This window comes from Paroedura picta, chromosome 1 (assembly GCF_049243985.1).
Source record: "Paroedura picta isolate Pp20150507F chromosome 1, Ppicta_v3.0, whole genome shotgun sequence".
In the NCBI taxonomy this organism is placed as follows: Eukaryota; Metazoa; Chordata; class Lepidosauria; order Squamata; family Gekkonidae; genus Paroedura; species Paroedura picta.
The window spans coordinates 72,924,805-72,941,834 of NC_135369.1; positions in this window are offsets into that span (position 1 = coordinate 72,924,805).

Here is a 17,030-nt window from a genome sequence, read left to right on the forward strand (position 1 = left end):
CATAAATGGGGATTTGCCCCTAAGCTCTGTCGCCGCCAGCTGGGGCAGTACACTCTGTGCATAATAGGTCATAGTGTTGACAGGCAAACATTTATTTTTAAACTCAATTTGGCCAATGATGTAACATTATTTTCAGGAAAACCTAGAAGCGATGGCAGCCCTGACTAGGAATTACCTAAAATTATGTGGCTTTACTACAGAATTTCTGGCAATTCCTAGAAAGGACTGATGTTACATCTATTTTTTTTTCAAGAAGTGACATCACACCATTGCTGGCATCTGCCCCCATGATTTAATACTATTTGGCAGGCTGGGCCTGGCAATCCTAATTTATCAAACTTCCAGAACATAAAAGTTAGCTTAAAGTTTTGTGATATGTAGGTTGGTCATAACCAATGACATTACATTGCTTTTGAAGCTTGAGATGTATCAGAAGACTTGAAGTTTAAAGTATTTAACTTTTGAACTATTCTCTCTCTCTCTCTCTCTCTCTCTCTCTCTCTCTCTCTCTCTCTCTCTCTCTCTCTCTCTCTCTCTCTCTCTATCTATCTATCATCTGTAATGCCATTTATTTGAATAAAGATTGTATTGCCTTTCCAATTACTTCTATTACTGCCTTGAGCATGCTTGACATGCATTATCTCAAGTATCTAGTGATATTTTCAAATCTAATATTCCCATATTTCTGATGACAGGGTGGCAAACCTTTGAGAGGCCTAGTATTTTCTTATAACATATTTCTCTCCCCCATTCACTCTGGAATTGCTTGACTGAAGATAATGAGACCACTCTAGTTGGTGGCTTGAAAGCTGTAGCTATTGACCCACTCTTCTGGCTTGGTCTCTCAATAATTTCACTAGACCAGGGCGGACAAACTGTGGCTCTCTAGATGTCCATGGACTACAATTCCCACAAGCCCCTGCCTGCTTTGTACACTGCCAACTCTTTTGTCCTCTCCTTAGCACTGGTACTTTCATTTAAGCTGTGGCCAAAAACTTCAGTGATTTCTAATGCAATCCTAACAACACTTTCCTGGAATAGATTCTGAGTAGATCTTTCTTTCTTTCTTTCTTTCTTTCTTTCTTTCTTTCTTTCTTTCTTTCTTTCTTTCTTTCTTTCTTTCTTTCTTTCTTTCTTTCTTTCTTTCTTTCTTTCTTTCTTTCTTTCTCTCCCACTACTCTCACTGAGTGGTGTGTGGCAGGTCACAATCTAAATTCATCATACAACTCCACCCCCCACCCCACATAAAAGCTTAGAAATCCCAACCCTATTAAAACTCCATAAACTCCTCAGAGGGTGACCAAAATCCCTCCCTTACTCTCAATTTTTGATGACTTTCTTCCAAAGAGTAGGCTTTTCTCAGTAACTTATTATTGTTAGCTAATCATATTAATAATGTTTGGATTAAAATACAATCATGCTCTGAAATGCTTAGAACTATCACTTTTTATTTTAGATGTATGAATAGGGATTTTAAAAAGAATTTTGATAGACCTCTAACTTTGTGTTATGTCTATTATACGAAACCTGTCTTGCTTCTTTATGTTCTTTATTTTACACTCTGTCATCTTTCCCAATGGGGACTCAAAGACTCAACACAGTTTACGTTAATCTCCTGGCCTCCATTTTATCCTCTGAACAATCCTATAAATTAGGTTAGAGTGAGCATGACTGGTCCAAGTTAACTTCCAAGGTACAGATGAGGATTTGAACCCAGGTGTCCCCAATACCATTACAATACTCTTAAGCACTATGCCACACTGGTTCTCCACTCATATCTCACAAAAAATTATCTTCAGTATATGGCACTGCGTCTCCTTCTCACTACTTATATCAGTTTCCTTCCAAAATCAGATTTATAACTAGTGTTTATTTCTATACCCCATCCAAGTGCCAATCACAACTCTTCAACTGAACTGGGCTAAAATCCTTTTATGTTCCTTGAGAACATGAACACAAGTGCACATGTTCACATTCAGGTTAGCCTTTGGACACAGTGAATGAAATAATGTCAGATAAATTGTTGCTGAAAACCCACTCAGCTATCATTCTTTCATAAACAAACAAACAAACAAAAACAAACAAACAAACAAACAAACTCCCTAGGATTTATTGGTTTCCACAAACTTAAAACATGTCAGCATGTCTTGGTTGCCCACATCCTTCAGTTTGGTTTGTCAGTTCTAATGAGATATTTTTCCCTTTTCTGTTTTGTTTGTTTCTGGCATATTTAGTCAATTAGTCAAAGTACTCTCCAGTCACATTTTAGACTTTGTGAGATGACCCTGAGCAGTGGAATGGCACTGTATGTAATCCAGGCTAGGGATGGGAGTCAAAAGCTGGTGTCCCCTTTCACACTTTGAATAATTTTTTCTGGAAATGTTTATTACAGAGTTCAAAGTGCCTAGCTCTTAAAAATGTAAAACAGAGAAGCACAAGCACAAGTACTATCATCCTAAATGTCCATAAGGAAGACAATGGCAGCAACACTCTGGCTGAAATTTCAGCATCATGAAAATGCCAATTTTTGTGCTGGCCAGGCCATGCTCTGACAAGGGAAACAATTGGGATCCACATATGGATTCCCTTTGCCACTTACATGAATAGTGCAAACACTCCAAGATCTAAAAGTGCAGGGCATCAGAAGAATGGTGATATTTCACATTGTGAAAATGTCACAGACTGACAGTGATCTATCCAAGCATTGCATTTTTATCCTGAATGTTCGTATGGAATATTCCCCACAAAAAACGAAGTGATTTCTAGCTTCTTTCATATGTGCATCACTAGTTCTGGAGGACAGTGGACAACTGCTTTAGAATACTTCATTCCTGTCAAGGAATACTTTGCTATCAGAGAGCCACATTACATTTAGGCAGAATATGTGACTCTCCCTCTTAGATCTCTAGAGTCTCAGAGCTCTATGGTCACTAACTGGAGTGTACATAGTCTCTGCATGTATTTGTGTCTAGGAGGTGGGGAGAACTTCTGCCTAATATATACTGCTATTTTCTTGTTAAAAATCAACACTGTTTTTTTTAAAAATTACAATTAATATAAGGACAGAACGTTTTACATAACTAAAGTATAATTTTAATTTCTTAAACAATGAAAACACTTTGTGTATGCAACTGCCTTTTCCAGAATGATGATCAGAATAAGGCATTTGTGAAAAAGCTGTCTGATGTGGGTAGAAATACGAAGCCTGCAAACAGTACTTGGAGTGCACTCTTTCCCCCTTGGCCAAAGTTCTAAGAGTGATCTAAGGAGAGGGAGAAATCAGAGAACTTGCCAAAGGAGACAATGTTGTAACAAAGGAGGGAACCTCAATTACTCTCACATTTCCACGGGCGTTCAGTACTAGATAAGTATAACACTGAAAAGCTGGTGAAATAGCTGATGAAAAGTTTTCTAAAATCTTGCCAGGGAGGTCAGCACTAACCTTCATCTGACAGGCTCATACTACTATCAAGAAGATCTTACAGACCTTTGTAGAACTCAGACTCCCTGAAATACTGATATAAATTGACAGATGGGCTGAGAGAGAAAGAGATAATTGGTCCTTCAAGTATATTCCAGGAAACTCAGGCATGAAGTCAAGCATCTTCACTAATATTGAAGAGGCTTCAATATTTCTTGCATACTTTAGCTCCATTTGTTTCAAGTACAGTTAGCTGTATATGGATATCTTGGGCCATGCTGTGCCAGCAAGTGCTGAAGGCCATGTTCATCAGACTTTCTCACATAGGTGAGAATAGCTAATTTACTCCAGAAACAGCTAGGCAGTTACATATTGGCTACTGGAGTTTATTGAAGTCCACAAGAAGAGCAGTCTTTGAAAATAGTGTCCATACTAGAGTTGAATAGATAAGCAAAATATTTTTATTGATAATCTGGAAGTTCCCACTGATAATCTGGACGTTCATGTCTAGAGAATTGGAAGCTTCCAAATTGTTCTTAAGGAACATTATCAAGGAGCTGCTTGGAGTTTGTTTCCTCATCAAGGCTGGCTAAGGATAATCACATCTTTTCCTGTTTTGATTTTGTTCAGTACAGGTAAGAAGCAGCATTTAAAAAGCACCATGATGTCACCTGTTTCTTCAGATACAGCTCTCAGGTCTGGCTGGCAAGAACAATAGCACGTGCCAAGATGGAAGTGCAAATGGTGTCTTTTTATTAACATAGCCCTGGCACACACTCAAATGCCTGCCAGCATGTTCTAATGCCCAGAGTGTGCCAGCCAGCAGGCACCATCTAATCCTGCTGTTGTATAGTGAATGAGATTATTCACCAGGAGAAATAACGTTCAGGGAATGAAAATGGAATAGGCAACCCTCACTTTAAGCATTGCCAAACGTTATTCTGTTCTGTGGCATAGTTCCAACTTTGCTTATAGAGTGAAAGTTTGTAGGTTTTCATCTACTTCTTCTATCTTGGAATACAGTTTCCTTTCAGTATCTAAATGCCGTATTCGTTCAGATGAAGCCCACATTGCCATAAAGAAAATCTAGCTGAGTCCCATTATAATAATTGGAACCCCACAAGATATCCAGTGTAGTGTAGTAGCTGAAGTGAAAGATTTATACTTTACTTCCCAGTTGGAAAGTTTTTAAAACAACTTATGAGATCACAATTCAGTTGATATAGCAGTCATTCTAAACACCAAGCACCAGTGGCAGTTAGAAAAGATAACGAAAGATCAGCACCCTGTCCTTATCCATGGTTCCTCTATATATTTGTGAAACAGGCTGGGGGGGTGGAACGTGTCTGACTGTCCAAGTTGGAATAGGGCCAATCAGGGTGCAGCCAGCCTTCACTCTGATTGGCCCTTCCCCTGCATCTCCTGCCCTCCCTCCCTGGATGCTAGCCACGTTCCCTCTTATCGCCCCTGCTGTGAGGGAGGCAGAGAGAGACACACACAGAGAGCTGCCCCAAGCTGCTGACAGAGACACAAAGAAAGCCTCCCCTGCTGTGATGGGGCGGGGGGAAGCGCGAGAGCTGCCCCAAACTCCACACCAGCCCTCCTTCGCTCCTATAAACCAGCCCTCATTACCTGCTATGGCTCCTGCTGCGAGGCACACCAAGAGACACACAGGGAGAAGGAGACACACACACACCTGCACCTCTGGTGTCCCCTGGGTCCTAGCGCCCATTGCATTCCTGCTCTCAATGGACTTTCTTGCTGGTATACATACACAAAACCGAGACTAATCAGATGCTTACGTGAACAAAACAGTGTATTGAGTGAGAATTCCACTTCAGAAAAGATAATACCTCTCAATCAACTCTTAAGGAGTGGGAACCCATGAAGAGTTTGGGGAGAACGTCTTTGAACTGTAATTCCAGGGGATCCCCAGGTCCCACATGGAGGTTGGCATCCGGAATATTCAACCTCCATTAAAGGAACAGGACTTCCCCCCCTAGCATCCTGAAATGGAGGGTTCTATAACTGTTTGGTGGAAGGGACTTCTCATAAGTGTTTACAATTTTAAGAAGCAGATGGGCAGGGACCTAGGCAGAGTCTGCACTTACTTTTTTTATTCCATTGTCAATCCTGTTGAATTCAGATCGCTTTGAACTTGGGTCTTCCTCTTCCCCCCCTCCCCATTGAAACAGGAAAGTCTTCTGCACGTGGTTAGGGAGGCTCAAAAGAGTGTGGGGGGGAGGCAAATGGAGACTCTTTCTTTGTTTTCTTGAAGGGGGGAGAGGATCTAGATGAGGGGGTGGAGGGACTACTCATCAAGTTTGCAGATGACACCAAATTGGGAGGACTGGCAAATACTCCGGAAGATAGAGACAGAGTTCAACGTGATCTGAACACAATGGAAAAATGGGCAAATGAGAACAAGATGCAATTTAATAAAGATAAGTGTAAAGTTCTGCATCTGGGTCAGAAAAATGAAAAGCATGCCTACTGGATGGGGGATACGCTTCTAGGTAACACTGTGTGTGAACGAGACCTTGGAGTACTTGTGGATTGTAAACTAAACATGAGCAGGCAGTGTGATGCAGCGGTAAAAAAGGCAAATGCCATTTTGGGCTGTATCAACAGAGGCATCACATCAAAATCACAAGATGTCATAGTCCCATTGTATACGGCACTGGTCAGACCACACCTGGAGTACTGTGTGCAGTTCTGGAGGCCTCACTTCAAGAAGGACGTCGATAAAATTGAAAGGGTACAGAGGAGAGCGACGAAGATGATCTGGGGCCAAGGGACCAAGCCCTATGAAGATAGGTTGAGGGACTTAGGAATGTTCAGCCTGGAGAAAAGGAGGTTGAGAGGGGACATGATAGCCCTCTTTAAGTATTTGAAAGGTTGTCACTTGGAGGAGGGCAGGATGCTGTTTCTGTTGGCTGCAGAGGAGAGGACACGCAGTAATGGGTTTAAACTTCAAGTACAACGATACAGGCTAGATATCAGGAAAAAGTTTTTCACAGTCAGAGTAGTTCAGCAGTGGAATAGGCTGCCTAAGGAGGTGGTGAGCTCCCCCTCACTGGCAGTCTTCAAGCAAAGGTTGGATACACACTTTTCTTGGATGCTTTAGGATGCTTAGGGCTAATCCTGCGTTGAGCAGGGGGTTGGACTAGATGGCCTGTATGGCCCCTTCCAACTCTATGATTCTATGATTCTATGATTCTATCCAAGAAGTCAGAGGAGGGAGGAAAAAAATCCTTTCTTTTCTTGAAGGTGGGAGGGGAATGAAGAAGGCACAAAAAAAAAAAATCCAAGGCCGTCAGAAGTTGAGAGTACGTAGGGGCTTCTCCTTTAAAGCAGGCTTGTCACATGACCACCTGTAGCCAATCACGGGTCCTCTACCACGGAGGAGAGCCCAGATTCAAAACAATGTGATTTTCTGAATATATTCAGGATTAAAAGCAGTCTCAGATATGGCACAATAAAGGTAGGGTCACTCTGGATCAATCCTTCTTGCTGCAGAAGGAAAATTTAAATCGCCCAAAATCCAAACGGAAATCGCATTCTGTGTAGAGGGCAGGGACTGAATTGATCTGGGGTTGTAATAAAAGCTCCGTGCAGTTTATACCCTAGTTTGAATCTGAACTGTGGTACAAGAGTAGATGGGAGTTAATAATTCCACAAAATGGTGTAAGAACTCCCCCCCCCCCATGATGAATCGAGAGACATCTCCATGAGGGGCCGTACATAAAGCAAATGAATGAATGAATGAATGAATGAATGAATGAATGAATGAATGAATGAATAAATCGCCTCCTCATTTTAAATAAATAAAAAGATGCCTACTTTTAAAAGAAAAAAAACAACCCATGAGCTTATTCATCGAACTTCCATCATCACTTCTTTTATTTTTATTTTATTTTTCATATTTATATATTGCCCTCCCCTGTGGCTCAGGGTGGATGACACAAGACATGGGAGAACATGGAACAAGTACAGTATAACTCAGTAACATTGTCAAACAACAGTAGTCCCAATAGGTTCAATAACTGGTTGAACAACATTAACGTGTTAACAATTCCATGGTTAGTCAATTCAGGATATTTAGTTCAAGGGGGGAGATTGTGGGGGGTCCAGTAGATGTTGTCATCTTGGTTGACCTCAACCAAATGCCTGGTGGAAGAGCTCCATTTTGCAGGCCCTGCAGAACCATGCTGGTTGTGGCAGGGCCCTGATCTCTTCTGGGAGCTCATTCCACCAGTTGGTGGCCAGGACAGAGAAAGCTGAGGACCTGATTGAGGTCAGATGAGCTTCGTTGGAGCCAGGGATCACCAGCCAGTTGGAAGTGGCAGAGTGTAGGGCTCTTTGAGGGGTATAGACAGTGAGGTGGTCCCTCAGGTACACTAGGCCCAGACCATGTATGGCCTTAAAGGTGATTACCAAAACCTTAAGTCTGGTAGCCAGGGCAGTTGTTGGAATGCAGGCCAGATGTGGGACCTCTATGGTGTTCCAGGACTCTGGCCACTGCATACTGGACCAGGTGTAGTTTCTGGATCAAGGTTAAGGGTATGCCTGCATAGAGCAAGTTGCAGAAGTCCAGTGTAGAGATGACCATTGCATGGATTGCTGTGACTAGGTATTCCAGGTAGCATCCTGTCCACTTCAGTCAGCATAGGTCATCTGAAGTTACTCAGCATTCTCTCCAGAGGTAGCCAATGGGCCTCTAGTTCGCTTTATGAGTCCAAGGTTGGAGGGATAACTTGGTGGAGTGTTGAGATTTTGTCTGTGAAGTAGCTCATGAATGCCTCACAGCTGATATCTATATTTTAGGTGTCCTTCCTCAAGGGCAGTGAGAGACTGAACGATCCTAAACAATTGTGCTGGGTGTGAGCTCACAGACGTGATGTAAGTTGAGTAAATGTTATGTTTTACTGACTTCATTGCCAACTTATAGGTTTTCATGTGTATTTTATAAGATGTTCTCAATGCTTTGTTGTGAGTCACCTCTAGTCACCTCAACTCCCGTTTTTTCTCACAGAGTTCCTCTGTGTACCAGGGGGCCCACTTGGGATGGGGATGCAAAGGACATTGGGAGGCAATCTTGTCAATGGTGGCCAGCATTCTGTCATGCCAGTCACTGAGCAGTCCATTCAGACAAGTGCCAGGAGGCATTGGGTCCTGCAGAGTAAACAGGAATCTATTCGGATACATAAGTCTCCACAGGGGAGCTAAAATCTGCTTGGTGCCCAACTGAAAGGGAAGCAGCAATCACAGCTGAGCCTTCAGAGCATAGTGTTGGCCTCAGGTGGGGCATAACCGAGAGTGTGGCCATCTGGTTTGTATACTGCACACCCAATGCATAACCGGACTGATGGAGGACAAAGAACCTGGCAGGGGCTAGCTCTTTAAGGGTGACTGTTTTACCCTCCCTAGCCCAGGTTTCCAGCATGCATGCCAAGTCCACTCTGTGCTCTGTAAAGTAAGTGCAGGCTTTGTTGTTGACCAACCTGGCATTGCACAACATCAGCATTGAAGGTGGGTTTATAACTTTAGCCTGCACGCTAGTGACCCGAGAGATGGGACAGAAGTTAGAAGGGGTTTGAGCATGACCGTACCTCAAATCTCTTCTCTTGTCCCACCTCCTCCCACCACCATCTCTGCCTCTTCCAGTTATGATTGTGATCCCTGACCCTCTTGGGCCTCCCACTGTTGTTTCTCCCTCAATTTTGCTTCGTGTTTGTGCACTGTCCATAGCTGATGTTTAGCTCAGACTTCTCTATGGATCTGGCTATTAGTTTTTCAAGTGTTACAAATATTACATGACTTCTTTTTTTTCAGGGACTAAGAACTCCTCTTCCCTATCTTCCCTCCACTTGAAACCACAACTGTCTGATGCTGCTTTATATTTGCCTAATTCTTGGATTATGATGTGTGTGTGAGAGTGAGGAAAAGACTGCATACATATGATTTGAACTGTCTGTGGTCTGGTTCACTTTGTTTTCTTCAAGTCTTTGCTTGGGTTAGAGCATCTCCTATGCACTTTGCTCCCATAAACAACAGGCAACATCCAAAAATATTTCCCAGTCTTCTGCAAATCCACTCAGATGCCTCAGCAAGCCCTGTAGTAGTAACTCATTTAGCGAACCAACAGGCAGACTCCTCTGTTGCATCTCTGACTCTTGAGCAATGGAAATATCTAATTATGTCCAAAAACACTGGAATGACACCATAATTGGTGAACAAGGATGACTGCACGTACCTGCAGTAACTCAGTGCCAGTGTGGGACCACATGACTCGGTCCTGACCAACTGCTAAGTTCCTCTCTTGACACCTTGACTCTTCATCACTCCTCCAAAGCACAAGGCATCCTTGACACCAAGGAAAGTCATTCAGCTGACTGCCTCTGAAGCAGCATGGAGAGCAGGCGGCAAATACTCAGAGTTCTTCAGCGGCCAAAAATTGGGCTGCCTTTGTGTACATGTGTCAGAGAGTAGGGAGGAGGGAAATGTGATGATTTAAATAAAGCCTATTCCTCTGCCAGGCTAGAAATGTCAGTAGCATATTAAATGACAATTCTCTTCACTAGCCAAGTTTTCACCCTCCTTCCCATCCACCAATGTATCTTCTTATGTAGCTACAAACAGCTTGATAAACAGCAGCACCAGAAGTATAGAGCCTGCAGCCTTTTTTTCCTTTTGCCCTCCTCATGGAAAACTTGGCCGGCTTCAACTGAAAAACAACAGAAAATCTCCTGCCATTGCCTGGCACCCCACCCCCAACTGGTTTGTTATCATTTCTTTTGCTCGAAAGTTAAGAATAGAGTGACCTTTGTAAAGCCAGTCTGCTTCCCAGCAGCCCCCTGGGACAGGCACTGCAGGTGATAGCAAAAATGAGATGCTGAAGGCATGGGTTGCATCATTTTGACTTTAATCTAATTCTGGTTAAAAAATCTTGCTCCCATCTTACAGCTGGTTCCCTAAGTCTCTTAGCCAATACAATATTTTGTCTGAAAGTGATGGTTTGGAATTACTCTTCTGACATTATGGAGATTCCAACCTGTTGACTGTTTTCCCATCTCAACTCTTCCCGCCCCAACAAACACAAATGTGTTCACCCACGAGAAACAGTTTGTGTGCAATGCCTGCTGAGCTGGCATCTATGGGGCATGCAGCTGCCTTAAAGGTTAAAAAACCAATACCATGGAGATGAGATGAAAAGCATTCAGCTAACTGGTGTTGCCTTTCAGTGAGTTCTCCAGCAAAGAACTTTCTTGAACACAGAGACCATATAAAGAAGGATGCAAGCTCAGATAACTCCCCCCTGGGTCATCCTGATCTAGGAGAGGGGTACAGTGAGGCAGTATGACCCAGAGTTCATGCAGCTGGTGTGTTCATGGTGTGGGAGCTTTCTTGAATGAGAGAGAAACAGAAGTTTTTTCTTGGTAAGTGCCAAAGTTGCAGAATATGGTTGTTTTCATTCCAACCAAGATATCAGAAAACAGTATACAACTCATCATCAGGATGGATGTCCATTCCAAAAAAGGAAAATATTTGGGTTATGAAAGAAAATCCTGAACTTCTAATGTTCTAAAATGTAATGCAGCAGATGTTGCAAGAATAAGTGGACTGTGTGATGCTGGATGCAGACAGATTTCAGGATGAATTGAGGACTACAGGGACAGACAAGCAATAAAAAATGGCCACCTGATGAAAATACAAGTCTGCACTTACCAGATACCTCTTGGTTGGAGCTCTTGGTTCCATTAAAAGACAAAAAGCAGAAGAAAAACATGGTCATTCTAAGATTAACAACAATGCTGATTAATTTCCAGTGGCGTACCAGAAACCAAATTGTATAATGTCACCTACCGGATGGAGGCAAGGATCCCCACACCCAGCAAAATCCTGTTTGAAGACCATTTTCCTCTGGTTGTAGAATCCCCCACTCACAGAGGAGATGAATACAGAAGATTGAATCTCAGCACTTCCTTCTCTTCTGGATTTCTAACCATGTGTGGGCAGCAATGACCAGCTTACCAAATGGCTTGTTTGAACTCTGTGATGAGATATCACTTGGCAATGACTCTTTAAAAATTTTTCTATTTGGGGGAAATTAATGACTAAATTTTCCCAAAATAGACAAAGTTTTTAAGGAGTCATTGCCAAGTGGCATCACCACAATGTGTAAACAAGCCATTTGGTAAGCTGGTCACTGCTGCCCACGTATGGTTAGAAATCCAGAGGAGAAGGGAAGTGCTGAGATTCAATCTCCTGTATTCATCTCCTCTGTGAGTGGGCTGGCAGTAATAGGGATCCAGCAGATTTTCAGAGCTGATTTATACAACCAAATGCTGGCTGGCCATATGAAAACCTCAATGTGCAATACAGATGAATAAACAGCACTTAATTGGTTTATTGCATGACCAAATATCTTTTCAACCCACATTGAAGTGTGTAGAAAAACATTACTTCATTGTTGTCTAAAATCAATTAGTCCATGCAGTGGGTCAATCAGATGGTTGATGTTGTAGTCTCAGGGGAACATCAGGTTTTGGGACACATGAGTTGTCCATTTGGGACACTGTGGTAATGAAATAATTCTGAAATATTTGTAATTCTGAATTTGTCCTTTGTTTCCTCAGTTGCTTTTCTGTACCACTCTGGTGCAATTTTGGGCCCCTCTTCCGCCTTATGGCTTCATCATTCAGGGGCTGATGAGGGGATGGCAGTACAGTAGCATCCCCCTTGTGGAAGTCTCTTCACTGAACTAATCAAAGAAAAAAAATCTAGTTATGCACATATCTAATCTGATGTGTTTGGTTATAGTTCTTTGAAGTTCTGTGCTGAGGGCCAGAAAGACAAAAAGAAGAAAAACACAAAGAACATATCTAGTGGTAAACCAGAGTAGACATAACAATTTCTTGCAATAAAATTTGTTTTACAATCATGTTTTTTGACTCTCAGTTCAGAAAGGGAACAAACCTCTATCTACTAAGGTATTAGTTGCTAATCCAACTGCTGAATCTCCAGAAACAGAAAAGACACATTTACCTCAGACAGACAAGGAAAGACTATATCTCTGAGCAGACAGTAGATGTGCTAGCTTCCCCTCTCCCCCAAAGTCAATAAAAAGAGATTGAAAACACCACCTCAGCCATATAAAGAGCAAATCATGGCTACAGAGAAGTAGCACTGCTTTATGTCATTTGATTCCAAAAATGTATTTAACCAAGAACACTACTGACTGGATGCCCTTTTACCACAGGATCACGGAGGATTGTTAGTTGATTTATTGGAATATAACAGCTGTATGACACAATGTTTTCTTTTACAGATGTAAACACCAGCCTTGGGGGCTTCACAAGAAGGCAGCAATTAGGTTTATATCTACACTAGGGGCAAAGCCCGTTGTCTCCAAGAACACAACGGGCGCTAGAGCTTGGCAGTGGGAAGAGGAAGGGGAGGAGTTGTCCAGTCTGTAAGGGCATGGGGTTGTCATGTGTGTTGTGTGGGAGGTTGTGGTGGCATGGTGGCAAATGAAGCCATGGGTGTGGAGAGATGGGTGTCAAGAACCTGTGGTGTGGAATGTTCGTTGATTGTGGGAGAGGACTGACCTTTAGGAATTGTGGCACAGTGGTTACAGATGAGCTTTCCAGAGCCATGTCCTCAGATATGTGAAGGGAAAATCAGACTGGAGACTCTTCTTAGGGGGAGATTACATGGCAACCAATTCCTCCCAGTTCTGCGTCATTTCCCTTCTTGTGTGAATTAGGCCACATTCAACGAAATGCCACTCTGCCATAATACACATAGGGTAGTCACAGTACACAGGTGTCCACCCTGTTCCTTCTGTCTCCCATATTTTCACTGCTGGTAAAATGTTATGTGCCCACATGCTTCTTTCATGGTTGCTCCTTAGAAGAACGTATTTTTGTACCCTATTGCTTACTACCCAAAGGAGTCTCAAAGCGGTTTAAAAACACCTTTTCCATTTGTCTCTCCACAATAGTCAATCTGTGAGGTATGTAGGGTTGTGAGAGATCTGAGAGAACTGGGAATGGGCCGCAGTGACCCAGCAGGCCTCAGGTGTCTCAAAGCATTTTCCAATCGTCTTCCCCTTCTCTCCCCATAGCAGACTCCCCATGAGGGAGGTGGGGTAGTGAGCCTCACAGGGAAGCTGGCAACCCTAAGAGGAAGACTGTCTGTGCACAGCAGTCTTGACCTTAGTAAGGTTTTTAATACTGTTTTTTTATTTGCCAGGCCATGGTTATTTGCCAGTTACTATTTCAGTTACGATGTGTCTCCAGACATTTACTTGTTCTCTATTAACAGTTTCAGGCTGTAAATATTTATTTAGATCTTCCTGCACTTTCCAGACTCACAGGACTGATGCTGGTCTGCCTGTCTGCGCCCCAGAATACAAACCGTTGCTGATAAGGGCTGGCCATAACCCATAAGCTAGGAGGGACACTCCTGCACCACTCCCTACCAAAAATCCCTACCAAAAATGCAGGCAAAAATGGCTCATTTGAAGGCTGGACTCTGAGGCATTGTACAATTTTGAAGTCCCACCTCCAAACCTCCAGGAATATTTCCAACCCAGGGGTAGCCAACCTACAGGTGTGGCCTGGAGAGCTCCTGGAATTACAGCTCACCTGCAGAGTATAAAGATCAGCTCCCCAGGCAGAAAGGGCTACTTTGGACAGGCTTCCCACACAGGTTGTTGTTGAATTGAAAGACTTGAGGCCTACTGCACAGGGTTGTTGTGCAGATGAAACAGGAGACAAAAGAGCCAGCTTCCTCTGCAGAATAACGCTGTGCAGTGGCCTCAAATCTGCAGAGAGATGCAAAGAAGAAAGACACATGGCTTGGCTGTGTCTAACCCCCGGCCAGAGCAGTATTTTAAGTGAGAAGGGACTTTATTGTGGCCTCCCTGTCAGGCAACTGTTTGGCAGAAGGGGAAAGTCCCCCCCCCTCAAAAAGAAGGCCCTCAGGCTCCTCTGCGTTGCTCTTGGAAAGGCCTTCTTCCCCTCAGTCAGGGCCTGTCAGAGGCTCCTTCGCAGCAGGCCTGAAGGGGGGGAGGGGGAGCACTCTGCAGCCTCCTGCCAGCTCTGTCAGGGTTCTGAGGCAATTTGCAGTTGGACATGACAGTTAGGACAGCCTTGGGGCGAAAAGGACTGGCACAGCCTCTGTTCTCATCCCCTTGGCAGCCCTACTGACCTCCTCTCCCTTTGGTGGTCAGGAGCAGACTGGCAGCCAGACTGGGCTGGGTGAATGGAATTTTGGTCTGTCCTGGTGAGGGGCCAATAGGAAGGCACTTTGCGCGCCTCCCCATTGGCTGCTTGGCCCTGGATGGACACTCGGAGGGCCCAATCAGGAGCCGCTTTGCGGCTCCTGATTGGGCCCTCTGAGTTTTTATCCTGGACAAGGCCCGCCCTAACTCCTCCCCAGGTGGCCTTACTCTTTTATTTAATAGGACCCTGTCCTATTTAAAGATTGTTTTGAGCTTACTGGTGTATAACAATGGTGTACCAAACCTATTTGGCACCTAGTACAGATAATTTTTAATACCCTCCTCTATTTTTATTTTTTGTCATCAGATCACAGCTGACTTATGATGACCCTGTAAGGTTTTCAAGAGACATTCAGAGGTGGTTGTCATTGCCTGTATACTCATCAGCCCTGCTTAGCTTCTGAGTTCTGGTGAGATCAGGCTAGTCTGGGGCTATCTAGGTCAGGACCCTTCCTCAACATGACAAAATTATGTTAGTAATAATGATGAACTAAAAAGAATAATAATAATAATACTCGTGTTATACTATTTGTTGTTGTTAGGTGCGAAGTCATGTCCTACCCATCGCGACCTCATGTTATCTGTATCTGTTTCCTGTTCCCTGTAAACCGCCCTGAGCCTTCAGGGGAGGGCGGTATAAATAAGATAGATAGATAGATAGATAGATAGATAGATAGATAGATAGATAGATAGATAGATAGATAGATAGATAGATAGATAGATAGATAGATAGATAGATAGATAGATAGATAGATAGATAGATAGATAGATAGATAGATAGATAGATAGATACAGGGCCCAAGCCATGTAAAGCCTTAAGGGTCAAAACCAATATCTTGAATCTGATCCGGTAACAAACTGGCAGCCAATGAAGATGTCTCAATAAAGGCTGAACATGGGCCCTCCAGGGTGACTTGGTCAGGACCAGAACAGCTTCATTCTGCACTGGCTGTAATTTCCGGATCAGAAACAAGGGTAAGCCTGTGTAGAGTGAGTTACAGAAGTCTAATCTGGAAGTGACCATTGCCCAGCTTCTGTTTGGCATCTTAGTCCCATTATTAAGAACTAGATATTAAGCCTGCTGTGGCCAAAATACAGCGGGCCCTAGCATGGTGGGTGGGTGGAGGGATGGGGCGAAGGAAGGAGGAAAAGGAGAAAGAGAGACAGAGAGACCAGCCAGAGACATCTTCAGATGACTCTCTTCTACATGCTCTTCAAGATTGGTGAGGAACAGATATACAGGGTATGACATGACTCCCCCAAGAAATCCTTCAAGAAAGTGCTTTCTGGGGAAATGAAAAGTTGTAATTTGGGGCACCTTCTTGGGGAGGTTGGGGGGCTGTAACTTAGACCCTGTACATCCAGAGATCAGCCAGTCCCAACTGGAATATCAGCTAGAGATCCCTTGTGAGATTGGTGTTTCTAGGTTTCTACACATTAAGCCTTTATTAAAGGGATGAGATTTTTTTTCGAGAACAGTTACCCTAAACTGCCTTGAGATTTCTAATTTGTGTGGAAAACTGGCAAAAAAGTTTCATAAAGAGAATAGGGATGTAAGTAGTGGAATCAATTAATAATGTGATGTGTTTCCCATATATCAGTGTGGTGAGAAGTTCCAGGGGCAACACAGTCTATGTTTTGGTCCCCTCTGAATGAGAATGTTTTAGAGATATTATATGACAAAATAAAATTGGAGTCCAGTGGCACCTTTAAAACCAACAAAGATTTATTCAAGACATGAGCTTTCGAGTGCAAGCACCAATTAGTCTGAGGAAGAGTGCTCACACTCGAAAGTTCACACCTTGAATAAATCTTTGTTGGTCTTAAAGGTGCCACTGGACTCTTGGAGGACTGGCAAATACTCCAGAAGATAGAGATCAACGAGATCTGAACATAATGGAAAAATGGGCAAATGAGAACAAGATGCAATTTAATAAAGATAAGTGTAAAGTTCTGCATCTGGGTCAGAAAAATGAAAAGAATGCCTACTGGATGGGGGAAATGCTTCTAGGTAACACTGTGGTCCATTCCGCACGACTTCAATGTTGCAAAAGGCTTGCAAATTGTAAACGCTACTAATTTGCAGTTACGCATGACGTTGCACACAATCTGCCACACTCCTGAAACTGTCCCGCAAAAAGCGATTCGTTGTAGCGCTTAAAGGGAAATCCATAAAAGTGAATTCACCCTCCAAAAAGTGCTACACTCTTGCAAACAATCTGCAACAGTAGCGAAAAAGGCCTGTGCATTCCCATTGTTGCGGTTCCAGCCAAGTCCCTCCCCCTGGCTTTCTCCTCCGAACTTCCGGCGAAGCAATCG